The sequence below is a fragment of the Anabrus simplex genome, chromosome 2 (assembly GCF_040414725.1).
Source record: "Anabrus simplex isolate iqAnaSimp1 chromosome 2, ASM4041472v1, whole genome shotgun sequence".
NCBI lineage: Eukaryota > Metazoa > Arthropoda > Insecta > Orthoptera > Tettigoniidae > Anabrus > Anabrus simplex.
The window spans coordinates 630,890,715-630,904,953 of record NC_090266.1 but is presented as its reverse complement, the minus strand read 5'-3'; the positions used below and the strand labels follow the sequence as shown (position 1 = coordinate 630,904,953).

The following is a 14,239-nucleotide window of genomic DNA, read 5'->3' as shown; positions in this document are numbered from 1 at the left end:
CATTCCAGACCCTGTCGAATGACTGGAAACAGGCTGTAGATTTTTTATGTACTTATTATGATCATAAACCGATCATTTTTAATCTTTCCTGGGTTCGATTTCAACAGCCATCTTTTCCTTCCAAGAACGTTCATAGATTACAGTAGACTCTCCTGGCATGTAAATAAAAATTTAAACACATTTGAAATAAACGATAGGAATGAGATTGACCATCAAATTGTTCACCTCTATAATAAGGTCAATAATGCACGGAAGTATTTCATTCGTATCGCCAGAAGTCCCGCACACTTGCCTATGCGCGACAATAGTGCTGGTCACATTGTCAACAATGACAATGGCAGCAGATGTAATTTACCGCCAAGTAGCGGTCTTGCATCTTGCTGTGGGGTCCATAACATCTAATAATGATAATAATAATAATAATAATAATAATAATAATAATAATAATAATAATAATAATGATGATGTTCTGGACCGTCGTCAAATTGTGCGAACCGCGCTGGGAACGGGTCCTGGCCTGGTAATGACTATGAATACAGTCTGACCGCAGGTTCAGTAGCACCAAGGCACCCAAGACGACACCATGCCGGATCTCCTTCAGGATTTGATCCATACTAAAAATGCTTATAGGGAAAGATGGCAAAGATATTAGGGAACCAACTGACCGCGTGGAATACCTGGACCTGGCCCGGGAAGTACGAAATCGATTGCTGGAAAGAAAGATTGAAAAATGTGAGGAACTTTGCCGTAATCTCTCAGAAAATGAGTCAGATCGCGAATTTGGGAGGATTATATATGAAACGTTAAGCATTCAATTATAAATTTCAGTATTATATCGTAGCAAAGCACGGGTACCTTGCTAGTGGTGAAATATACTGGGAAGGCCGAGATAAAATGGCTTCATAGGCTAATAAGGTTAGCATGTTGTGTTAGTAACGTACCTTCTGATTGGACTAAAGCAGTAATTACAACTATCTATAAGCAAGGTAACAGGAAGGACTGCAACAACTATTGAAGTATTTCATTGATCAGTATACCACTGAAGTTGTTTACTGGCTTTTTGGAAGGAAGGGTGCAATTTGTGGTTGAGAGTAAGTTTGATGAAAACTAGTGTGGTTTCAAACCAGAGAGAGTCTGTCGGGATCAGAGTTTCAGAACGCACCAGATAATTTTAAAATGCTACCAGAGAAATAGACAGTTACGTTTATGATTCATAGATCTAGAGAAGGCATATGGCAGAAGACCGAGGGAATAGATGTTAGCTGTACTGGAGGATTAGGGGATTAAAGGGTAGATTATTAACAGCAATCAGAGGTATTTATGTTGACAATTGCACTGCAGTGGAATTGATGGTAGAATGAGTTCTTGGTAAAAAGGTACTTACAGGTGTTAAGACAAGTTTTTAATCTTTCACCTTTGTTGTTCATTGTGTACAGGGATCATCTACTGAAAGGTATTACGTGGCAGGGAGGTATTCAGTTAGCTGGATAGGTAATAAGCAGTTGGCCTATACCAACGAATTGGTCTTAATGGCAGATTGTGTTAAAATCCTGCAGTCTAATATCTTGGAACTTGAAATTAGGTGCAATGAGTATGGCATGAAAATTAGCCTTTCCAAGACTAAATTGGTGTCAGTAGGTAAGAAATCCAAGGGAATTTAATGTTAGATAAGTGATACAAATCTGAAACAGGTAGATAATTTCCAGAATTTAGAATGTGTGTGTTCTCCCAGGATGGTAGTATAGTAGGCCTAAAAAAAGATTGAATCAAGATGCAGCAAATCTAATGCAGTGAGCTTGAAGTTGCGATCAACAATATTTTGTAACAAGGAAGAGCTCCTGGACTAAACTATCTTTACATTGGTCTGTTTTCAGGCCAGCTTTGCTTTATGGATGTGAAATCTGGATGGAACCAGGATATCTTATTCACATGTTAGAAGTAAAAGACATGAAAATAGCGAGAATGATTGCTGGTACAAACAGGTGGAAACAATAGCAGGAGGGTGCTTGGAATGAGGAGATAAAGGATAAGTTAGGAATGAACTTGATGGATGAAGCTGTACACATAACTAGCATCAGTGGTGGGTCATGTGAGGTGAATGGAGGAGGATAAATTACCAAGGAGAATAATAGACTTTGTTATGGAGGGTAAGAGAAGTAGAGGGTGCCCAAGATGATGATGGTTAGACTCAACTTCTAACGATTTAAAGATAAGAGGTATAGATCTAAACGAGGCCACAAAACTAGTATTAATAGAGGATTTTGGTGGTGGTCAGTAAATACACAGAGGCTTGCAGACTGAATGCTGAAAAGCATAAAAGTCTATAAAGAAGGGGTGTGCGTGTTGGGGGAGGGGGTCAAAACTAAATTAGAAATTTAGCACATTATTTCTGCTTGAATAAAAGAGAAGTTTGTGGTTTTCATTAATGTCTTCCAGTAAATGAAGTCCTAGATATGGTACTTCCTCTAAAGCATTTTTCGAGCCAAGCTGTGATATCTTCTACTGAATATGAAAGGGATTTCTCTCAGATGATTCTAATAGTAGGCTAACTTCATCTAGGTCATCTCTATGGATGTTTGGCAGGATAGTAGGACTTAGGACCTCCTCTCCCGAAAGGGAAATCCTGAAACCTACCTTGAACCAATGTGCTATGATGAGACCATGTAAAATTAGCTGCCTGTTTTCACTGCAGTGCCAAAGAATCAAAGCTGGAATCCAACGTAACCAGATGGTAACACAGTGCAGCTGGACATCCTTGCCCTGCAGGCTGTGTAAAGTACCTGTACATATGCAGGAAGTGCCTTTTCTTAAAAAAACAATTTAATTTTCACAAACTTTGCACATTTATATCAAAATCTATTTACAACCATTTCTTTTAAATATCATTGACTACTGCTTTTACATGAGGAAATGTTAATACATTTTTTTTTTAAATTCAGATTACGGAAGCACTCTTAAGTACAAGTAGAATGTCTGCATTCTGCTCTTGACAGATGTGTGTTTCTTACTTCGCAGCAAAAGTATGGCTAATCATAAGACACATGCCTGTCCTGTTCATGGGCTAATCCACTTTGCATTTTGGGAAAAGGGTTCAGATACTATTACTTTAACTATGTGCTCATGTGCTGAGTCTGCAGATATCTGGATACTACTTCGTAGATCTGCAGAATGCATGTGACAAAGTACCGGAGGAAACGCTAATGACCACACTGAAGGTCTTTGGCTGGTAATCACAATACAGTGAGAACTGATTATTGATTAAGAGCAGTGCACATGTCAGACAAGGTTGTTAACTTCCACCCTTATAGTCCATAGTTTATATGGGTCATCTGCTGAATGGCACAGCGTAACAAAGTGGGATTTAGTTTGATGGAAGTGAGGTAAGCAGTTTGGCTTATGCCACAGCAGTGCTGTTGTTGAGCCGGTACGGACTGGTGCACCGTACTGCCATAAGTAAGAATACGTGTTTGGCATACTGGTAAAAATGTATAGAATTGAAAATACATTTTTCATCTTTATTAAAAATTGAAGTTATTTGTTAGATGATTGAAAATTTATAACTAGGCTAGAGTTATAACGACAATTGATTTTCTTTTGTTATTTGTTTTACATCACACCAACAAAGACAGGCCTTATGGGACAGGACAGGAAAGGAAATGACCATGGGCATAATTAAGGCATCGCAGAACAGGGACCAAAATATGTCATAGCAGGTTTCAAGAAATTTGGAATTGTGCCCCTGGAGATAGAACACAAGTCTTACAAATGCTTCCTAAACCTCTTGATTCTGTCAGGGAGCAAGAAGATAGCCTGATGATGGATAAGAGTTTTGTTTAACTTTTGTAAAATATGAGTTATGGAAGAGAATGAAAAAAAAAAGCCAAAATGAATGTACATCCTGGGAAATGCATCATTCATCAAATTTATTTATTTAGAGTACGGCTTTACAGATACAATACATACGTACATGATTTTGGAAAACAATTCACCAGATGTATTGAGTCTACATGATTCAGATTCAGATTCTCCTCCACAACTGACTGACTGATACTGAGTCATCTGATACCTTCAGAAAAGAAGAAACTACAGCAAGAAGCAAGATCAAGCCGAGGGTCACAAATCAATTAGTCTCTGGAATGGATACACAGTTGATGTCATCACAACATCATACCCTTGCCCAAAAAACAAAGAAGATATACTGGCTGATGTTCCAGAGATCTCTGAGTTTGAATGCTCTCAGGTGGTAGGGAAACTTAATTCACTCAAAGAGTACAGAAGACATTTGAATTTTTTTAGTCAGTTAACATAACCTGAATGCAAGCTCACAGCTGCATGACCCAAACCGCATAGCCAACTTGCTTGGTTATTTTGATTAATTTTTTTAAATGCATTTTGTTCCCTTTGTTGAAACAATTGTCCACTGTTGAAAACTATCTGAAGTTACCCCAAGAGTTGCTATGATGTGATTATTTAATTTCAAAATTTTGCAGCTTGCCCTTCAATTGGCCAGTTCATTCTACACTTACAGCATGATGCCTCAAGAATTCTGCTGCAGCTATTCCAATATTTCAAAAATCACTAGGGCACCATGCTGTCAGGTTGCTAGAGGAGGAATGAACTTACAACTGTTGCCAATGCAACAAACTGAGCCTAAATCTAACCTTTTAAAGAATGATTTAGCCACTGAGTTTATTTACCTTTGAATTGAAAATGTATTACTTAGCCATACTCAAAAGTTTGTTTAGCCATTAAAGTAAGAATTTTCATCACTGTTAGACTAAAAAAGGAGTTCAGCCATTTTAAGTTTTGTGGTGGCAGTTTCAGTCTGAAAATGTTGGTTAGTTGACAGGTTTTGAAGTGTAATAAATACCACAAAAGAAGTGCAGTTCGAGACTGTCTGGAGCCTCCGTTGACGTAGTGATGATTTTAACATAACCCACGTTTTTTATTCTAACTACAGCACTGGATCGTAGTGACACAATGGATCGCTAACTTGTAGTTTAATTTGTTAAGATTTGACCAAGAGTGCAGTGGGCATAGTGTAGAAATAAGAAACTTAAATTTTAAAATTATGTCAGTGTAGAATGGAATAACATAGACTGAAATATAAAATGAAATTGGTTGATCATTTGAAGTTCAAAGGCTACATATTTTTCCAGGATGACTCTATGATAAGAGGAACCTAATCAAAATGTAGGGCGGTTACTGAAACAAGTTCATATTTGCAAAGGATGGCATTTTGTGAGAAGAATGTAAGTTTGCTGACCAAAATATCCTTAACTCAATCTCTATTTAAGCCTATCATCTTGTGAGAATACAAACACTAGGTTGATCTGGAGGTAAAAGACATTAAAGTAGTGAGAATGATATGATCAATAGGGGCCAGTGACTGAAGGATATTCAAAATAATGAAATAAAGTCTGGTTTAGGAATCTGAGTTAGTGTGGTGTAAAAACCAGTGAATGTGGTATCACATGAAGCAACTGGCAGGGGGGTGGATTTGAGAGATTAATGGACGTGGCCATAAACAGTAATGAACTAGAGACTGGCTAGAGAAACTATAGTTAGATTTCAAGGAGGGTGGAGTAAAGAAGAGTTAACAAAAGTAGAGCCCCATAGAGGTGTTTAGTTCATTCAAATAGACTTGTGAAAGGCAAGACAGTCTATAATGAACATATAAAACGACATGAATGTAAGTCTGTGTGTTGAATTAAAAAATACAGTTAAATTACTTCAATTTTAAGGTATTCTATATTTCCCTACAACATTCAAAGTAATTTTAAAGAAAATTTGGTGAGCTCATTTTGATAATTTGTTGTTGGTTTTAGTTTTTCTTTTTTCTTTTATTGTTAAAAATGAATCTGTACTTCTCAGCATTGACTCAGTCAAAGTAACTTTAATGTAAAATTATAACTGTTCCTTTAGAGTGGAAACACTGTGATTTATGAATGTAAAACATGGAAATTTTCCTGTTTAATGTTTATTTAGATATAATTTTCAAGGATATCACAAGACATGCAAGTAGCAGAATGATATCAACAGGTAGGGACCAATGGCTGAAGAGTATTCACAATAAACAATAAACAAATAAAGGCAGAGTTTAAGGTAAATATGTTGGATGAAGAATTTACTAACAAGACTTTGAAAAGTCCATTCAATGTTAGTTTTCATTTTCAGAAATGGATGCATGCTCTAGACAAAAATTCAGTTCACATTTCAAATCAAATCAAAATCTCTTTATTTGCAAATGAGGTGTCTACCTCGGTGGCAAATGGTACACTAAAATACATTATTGTCAAGCACTAAATTTTAAATTAACAAGAGAAGAAATTTTTTTTTCTAGAATACAATAATATACAATTTATGCTAACAATTTTTTTCTATTAAACAAACAGATCATCTTTAATAAATTTATATTGTTTACAAAATTCTACTTATAATATCTCCTATACTTACAAACATAGTCAACTCATATACAGTATGTGGAATTACTTCAAATAATACTATGCAACTTGTATAAGATTAAAATTTACATTGCATTTATTTCCTTTTTTTTTTTTACCCATTTTGGAACCTAAGTAGCATAACGACCTGCTGCATTTTAACCAGAGCTCCCTTTTGACACCACTTTTCAGAGTTCCTGAAGGGCCTTCACAGCTACCGTAGCGGTCCCAGGGCCCTCGAAGTCCCCACTGTACTTCACCCCTACAGATAGTCCCCTACTTTGGCTGTCCAAACTCCATGGACCAGGGGATGGAATTAATATTTTTTAACACACATTTTTTATTTACAATAGCCTGTACTGGTCGAATGCCCTCTAACATTTCATTTATTTTCCCTGTTGCTGTTTATTCTCTTCTTGAATACCTGTACAGATTTTGGAAAAGGATCAAACACTACCCCTGGTAAACTGTTCCACTCCTTCACGCCCTTCCCAATGAATGAAAATTTACCCCAGTCGCTTCTGCTAAAATTCCTTCTAATTTTATACTTGTGGTCAGTTCTGCCAATATAATTATTTTCCAACTGAAGCCTCTCACGGATTTCTCCCCATGCTTCTTCTCCTGTATAGGCTCTATATAATCCTATAACTCAAGTTTTCTCCCTTCTCTTACTTAAAGTTTCCCACCCAAGTTCCTCTAACATTTCTGATACACTACTGTTTCTCCTGAAATCCCCTGTTACAAATCTTGCTGCTTTCCTCTGCACACTATCTATTTCTTTTATTAGGTATTCTTGGTGAGGATCCCAAACACTGTTTGCATATTCCAATAATGGACGAACCATACTTAAGTAACTTTTTTCTTTTAATTCTTTGTTGCATCCTTTAAGTAGCCGCATTATGACATGTAACAATCTGTATGCTTTCCCAACAATGTCATCAACATGACCCTCCAGTGCAAATTACTTTCAAATCTCACACCTAAGTATTTCCACTTGCCATCTTTTGGGATAACTACCTCATCCAAAGTATATTCAAATTCAGTTTTAAAGCTCCTGGTTGTAAATGTTGTAACAGTTGATTTGCCTCCATTTACCTTCATATTATTTTCTTCAACCCATTCTTGGATACTGTCAAGGTCTCTTTGTAATTCTGAACAATCCTCAATGTTATTTATTTCCCTATAAACAATTATATCATCTGCATACAATCTTATTTTTGATGTTATATTGTTCCCTAAGTCATTTGTGTATATTAAGAAAAGTAACGGACCGATTATACTACCCTGTGCGATTCCCTTCCAAACTTTCTCGTCCTGTGATATATTATTTTCTACTTTGACTTTCTGAACCCTTGAATTTAGCAATGTTCTTATCCAACGTATAACCCTTACGTCCAATCCTATTCCCTCCAATTTCTTTAATAATATTCCATGTTCCACTCTATCAAAGGCTTTGGAAAGATCTATGGCTATGCAATCTAACTGGCCTCCTGAATCCAACTGATCTGATATGTCCTGCTGAAATCCCACCAGTTGGGCCTCACAAGAAAATTTCTTTCTAAATTCATACTGGCTCCTCATGAACCAATTTTTATCATCACATATCCCTCTGATGCACTTTGCTATTAAACTCTCCAGTATTTTACAAGCTATACTGGTCAGGCTGATTGGTCTGTAGTTCTCTGGTTTCCTTTTATCACCCTTTCCTTTATAAATTGGTATTATTATAGATTCCTTCCATTCCTTTGGTATTATACTATTATTCATGACATAGTCAAAGAGAAATTTTTAAATAAGGCACTATGTACCACCCCATTGTCTTTAATACCTCCCCAGTAATTTGATCACTTCTTGCTGCTTTTCCTTGCCGAAGCAGTTGGATTTCTCGGAAAATATCTTCATTTGTGAATGAAAAGCTTCTTGTTTCCCTATGTGTCTCTCCCTCTCTATCTTCTGTTACTGTTTCCAACTCCTGACAATCTTCTACTGAATCTCTGAATTCCCTACTAAATAGATTTGCTTTCTCAGTATCTGTTGAATAGTGTTCACCCCCTTCTCCCACCATTGTAGGAATTTGGATTCCTTTTCCTTTTTGATTCCTAATATATGAATACATCTTTTTCCATTTCCCTTTGTGGTCATTACCCTCTTGAAGTATGCCATTCATATATTTCTCTTTTGCTTCCTTTTTCACTCTATTCAGTTCCCTCATTAGCTGTTTTCTAGTTTCTCTATTCTCCCTAACCTCTTTGATTTTCCTGTTTACTATTCTACATTTTCTTTTTAATTTCCTTATTTCCCTTTATAATAAACAGGGTCTGAGGTCATTTTACCCTTCTTAACAGGTACAAATCTCTTCTCTCCTTCCCAAATGATTCCTTTAAATTTAGCCCAATGTGTATCCACATTACTCCCTTCACTTATCCAACAACTGAATTGTGATTCATCAACTTTAGTTTTTTTGTATAATTTCTTGTCTTGTGTAACCCTCTTATTAAGCATTTTTGGTACAAGTCCTACATCCATTATTACAGACCTATGGTCACCTATTCCTTCAATTACCTCAGTTTTATCAACAATTTCCCATGGTATAACCAAGAATACATCTAGCAAGTTGTTGAGACGTGTCAGTTCTTGTACTACTAGTGTAAATCCTCCCTCCCAAATTAACTTATTTGCCAGTTTCTCTTCATGGGCTTCACTTGCAGCTCCATTCCATTCAACTTCAGGCAAGTTTAGATCTCCCCCAATTATTACCATATCATTATTATTGTTTTTATGAGTATAATCTATTATTTTCTCAAATATTTCCATGTCTCTTTCCTCTCTTCCAGGCCTGTATGTTCCTATAATTCCCACCTCCTTCATATTATCACAAACTAATTTTATCCCTAATATTTCATCCCTTTCATCGGTAAACCATTCATGTGAACAATAAGTTTCCTTCACCAGAATAAACACCCCCCCACACTTTTTATCTCCTCGGACTCTACGATAGACTGTCTACCCTTCTGGAAATACTTCTCTATTACCCACCCCTTCTCTCAACCATGATTCTACTCCTATCACCACATCAGTCTCATAAGATTCCATCAATGTACGGTACTGAATTTTATTTGTTTATTTAATACACTCTGACAGTTTACCAAGAGCAATCTCAGACCCCCTTCCTCCCTAAAACTTGACTGTTGTAATTGGGTAACATTTGACTCATGAGTTGAGAACGTCCCTGGAACCCAGATCTTTGTACATAGATCTTGATTTAAGGATCTGGGTTTTCTGGCAAGTTTCCCTGTATATGCCAATTTAGTGGTATGGGTTTTCTTAAGTGCATATTAGTTTGCAAATCTCTGTTGATAATTGTAGCAATTTGTCTACAGAGAGTTGCTTTTCCATTACCATTCAGATGTAACCGATGCCTAGTGAACATTTGCCTGCCAAGACCTAAAGTATCTACTACATAGACATTTCTAAAACTCTTACTTAATCTCTTGATTTTTATATTTACATCATGTACAGTTTTGTTCACACACGAGTCTTCTATAAGGTCATACCTGGGTGGCACATTAACTACAATTGCTTTTGAGTCAGGTAGTTTCGAAATCTTACGTCTGAGGGTCGTAATTAGTTCCTCACCTTCATTTGCAGCAATGTCATTTGTACCACTCACAATCACCACGTAGTTGTCCTTCTCTAACACAGGATCACAACTTGAAAGGACGTCTTCAGTTTTGGCACCTGGTTTTATTAGTCCTAAAACCTCAGTTTCTGGATAATGCAACTCATCCTTGATGCCTTCTGCCATACCCCGCCCTTGACTGTCTGCGTAGAGATGAATCTTTGGCGATCTTGACTTCCGGTTGGTTTTTCTTCTTCTGTAGGTTACCTCCACTGGATTTAAAATTATTCGGAAAACTTGATGTGTCTTCTTCTGGAACTTGTTGCAATGACTGGAATCTATTTTGGCACTGCAAAGAGTTTTTTCCCGGTTTTAAGTTGTACGTAGTTTCTCCCATATGTTTAACATTAGGCCTAAAATGGCTACGCGTCACTTCCGTCCACGGCGATCTTTCTTCTCCACTGTCTTCTTTATCTTCCAGTTTCTTTATTCTGTCCTTTAAGCTTTCATTTTCAAGTTTCAGAGCACATAAGTCTTCTTGTAGCACTCCTAAAATCTTAAGCATAGATTCGTAAGTCTCTCTTTCTTGTTGTTCTACCTCACTATCAGTTTGTTTCCACTCGTGACACAGCCACGCACTTTCTTCAATATCAGACCTATTTACAATATTTGCACAACGAAAATGGTACCATTCATCACACTTACGACACAGAATCCCATTTTTAACTACTCTTCTGCATTTGCCACATTTTTTACTGCATCTTACACCATTATCCACCACGGATATCACAGACTCTCACACAGTACCGGTAGTCGCTATCTTGAACTTTAAAATATTAATATCAGAAAAACCATTACCACATTAAAATGACAGTAAAGTAACGTTTTAAATGAATATTTCCAGTACATTCTGTTTAAACCATCAGTTTTGTCAGGGAGAGTAGGCTATAGAAGATTCCTTGTTACCTCAACAGTTCTGATCTCTTCGTTTATAGCAATGAATGACTTGACACTAGCAGGTAATATTTTGACTCTAAATCATTATTTACTAGCAAGATACCCGTGCTTCGCTACGGTTTTAAACTGAAAATTATTATTGAAAGGTTTAAAAGTTGAAGAGTCCACTGTTAGCTGAGCCTGTAAAATACCCCTCAGTTCATATGTCAAACTGTTTTGGGGGAATGATTATTTATTTTCTGATCTAACATTCATTTGAAACCCATACGGAAGAATTTGAATGTTTTAAACCCTATCTTATTTAACTTCTAGGATGTAAAAGCGACCAACCTATGAAATTTTGATTTTGTACGTCGAACAGTAATGGAGGAATGAATACTTTATTAAGGGGTGAATGTTTTTAAATATTTATTAACATCTAGGGAATAGAAGACAACCCTTCATTAAAAAAAATAATAAGATCGTGCCTGAAACGGTTTTGGAAGAATGGATATTGTGTTTTTGAGTGCCAACCACCACATAAACCCCTTAGGGGAGAAATATATTTAAGTATATGATATTTTACACCTAGGACATAAAAGAAGACCCTTCTCGTAAAATTACAACTTTGTACGTCAAGCGGTTTTGGACGGATGAATAATTTTCTTTACGGACCTAACCTCATTTAACACTTTACGGGTGGAATGTTAAAAAATGTTTCCTATTTCACACCTAGGATTTAAAATATATACAGTGGAACCTTGGATTGCAAGCATAATTCGTTCCGGCAACATGCTTGTAATCCAAAGCGCTCGTATATCAAAGCAAGTTTTCCCATAAGAAACAATTGAAACGCGGATGATTCGTCCCCAACACAAAAATATTTATTCGCATACCATTTCTAAAACAAAATATAACATAAAACAAATTAAAGTGCACGTTACCTTACAATAGAATCATTGTTGGTGCGAGGGAGACGAGAAATTACATGAGAAGTGTTACCGGTACTGTGAAGCACGAATTTCATGAACGGAATCACTGCTATCCGTTGGCTCACTGAGATTGTTTCCTTTTCGTGCAACTTTAACGAGGAACCTGTCCAATGACTGTTGCTTTTTTCTCTTTTTGATGATTTCATGAAAATGTGACATTGGACATTGCATTGTCATTGAACTGATTCATCGCTCGTACTGCTACTGCCTTACTCGGGTGGTGTTTTTCTACAAAATTTTGCACCGTCTCCCACAGTTTGCACTTCTCCCGAATCTCAGTTGAAGTGAGAGATTCCATTGACTTTTCCTCCTCCTCTTCCCCGCGTGAGATCTGCTCCATAACCTCCTCCTGTTATTCGCGATGCACATCCATCAGTTCGTTGGTGGACATTTCCTGGCTATGTTCTTCCACCAGTTCTCGAATATCCACGTCATTCACCTCCAACCCCATAGTCTTCCCTAAGGACACCATTTCATCGACAACCGGCGGCTCATTTTCACCAACAATCCCCTCAAAGTCACGTCCAAGAACACAGTCAGGCCACAGCTTTCCACAAGGGGAAGTGAGAGTTCTCTTGGTGACTCCATCCCAGGCTTTATTGATGATCTTCAGGCAGTTCATCGTGGGGAAATGATTTCTCCCAAACTCTCAGAGGGTAAGGTTTGTTCCTTCGGTCACTTCGAAGCATCGCTGAAATAGTGCTTTCGTGTATAGCTTTTTGAAGTTCGAAATGACTTGCTGATCCGTAGGCTGGAGTAGTGGAGTAGTGTTAGGAGGAAGGAACTTAACTTTAACGAACTTGAGTTCCTCCAGTAAGTCATCCTCAAGGCCTTAAGGCCTGTAGGATGAGCAGGAGCATTGTCCATAACCAGCAAGACTTTGAGCAGCAGATTATTTTCTGAAGTTTATTTCTTCACCACAGGACCAAAGACCTCGTTCATCCATTCAACAAAGGCACAGGGGAAGGGAAAACCTAGACACACGTGATGCTCGTATTGTGGAACCTCGCTCGCTTATCAAGTTACAATTTATTTGAAAGTTTTGCTCGTCTTGCAAAACACTCGTAGACCAAGTTACTTGCATTCCGAGGTTTCACTGTATCGTTATTTGGAATTTTGTCTTCATACGTTAAGGAAGGAATGAATACATTTGTTTTCGGATCATAACCCCCATTTAACTCTCCGAGTGGTTAAATTTGTTTCAAACCTTCCGTTATTTAACACTTAGGATATCATTTGCAATTTTAACTTCATAATTCAAACGGTTTAAATGCATATTTTTGTCATCCTTCCTCAACACCCCTCCAGTCAAAAACCCCTTAGGGGTCTATTGTTTTAAGTCCACTTCTTAATTGTATCCTTCTAAAGATAATTCAACTCCTTTTACATCCCCTTAAGTTTATTCCACCCCCTCCCACCCCTGCCACAAAATACGTGTATTTTTATTTTTAAAAGAGATTCCAAATACCAATTTTCTCGTCCGTAACAGCCTTCGTTTTCAAGATATAAGTATCCTCAAACAAAAAATTCAACTCATTTTTCAATTCATTCCCCCCTCCCATTTAATTGGATTTTCCCAAAACAAAAGAATACGTGTTTATTTTTAAAGAAGATTCCAAATACCAATTTAAATGACTGTAACATCTTCAGTTTTTGAGATTTAAGTATCATCATAAAAGGTATTCAACTTCTTTATCTCCTTTTTCACACCCCGCTCCCCATAGGAGGATTTTCTGAAAACAAAAAAATACGTGTTTCCTTATTTTTAAAGAAGGTTCCAAATACCAATTTTCACGTCTTTAAAGTGTTAAGTTTTTGAGATATAGATACACATATTTTTAAAATTCACCCCCTTAGCAACAGAATATCCAATATCCTCCCTTAGTGAGTACCTACATTGTAATATAAATGTATCCTCAAAATTTCATTTCTTTATGTCAAGTAGTTTTGGCTTGGTGATGATGAATCAGTCAGTCAGTCAGTCAGTCAGTCAGTCAGTCAGTCAGTCAGTCAGTCAGTCAGTCAGGACATATTATTTTATATATAGATTATGGAACAACAGGAAGGTCGAATAAGAACACATCTGCGAGCATTTGCTTCTCAAATATATCTCTCAGATTTCATTGTCTCCCCTGAGGTTCTTGTGCTTTGTTTCTTAACATTAATAATTATTTTCTTTTACTTTTTAGCTTCAAGTATATTTTTTAGTAGGCTTGTATAATTTCAGGAGTTAAGTGCAGTAAATTTTA

General features: G+C 36.9%; 1 protein-coding gene across 10 annotated transcripts in view; it reads left to right on the top strand.

The window, feature by feature from the left end:
- The window catches only part of LOC136864291 (proteoglycan 4), a 975,577-nt gene that overhangs the window by 914,328 nt on the left and 47,010 nt on the right, over positions 1 to 14,239 (top strand). The gene's annotated exons all lie outside the window — the stretch shown is intronic.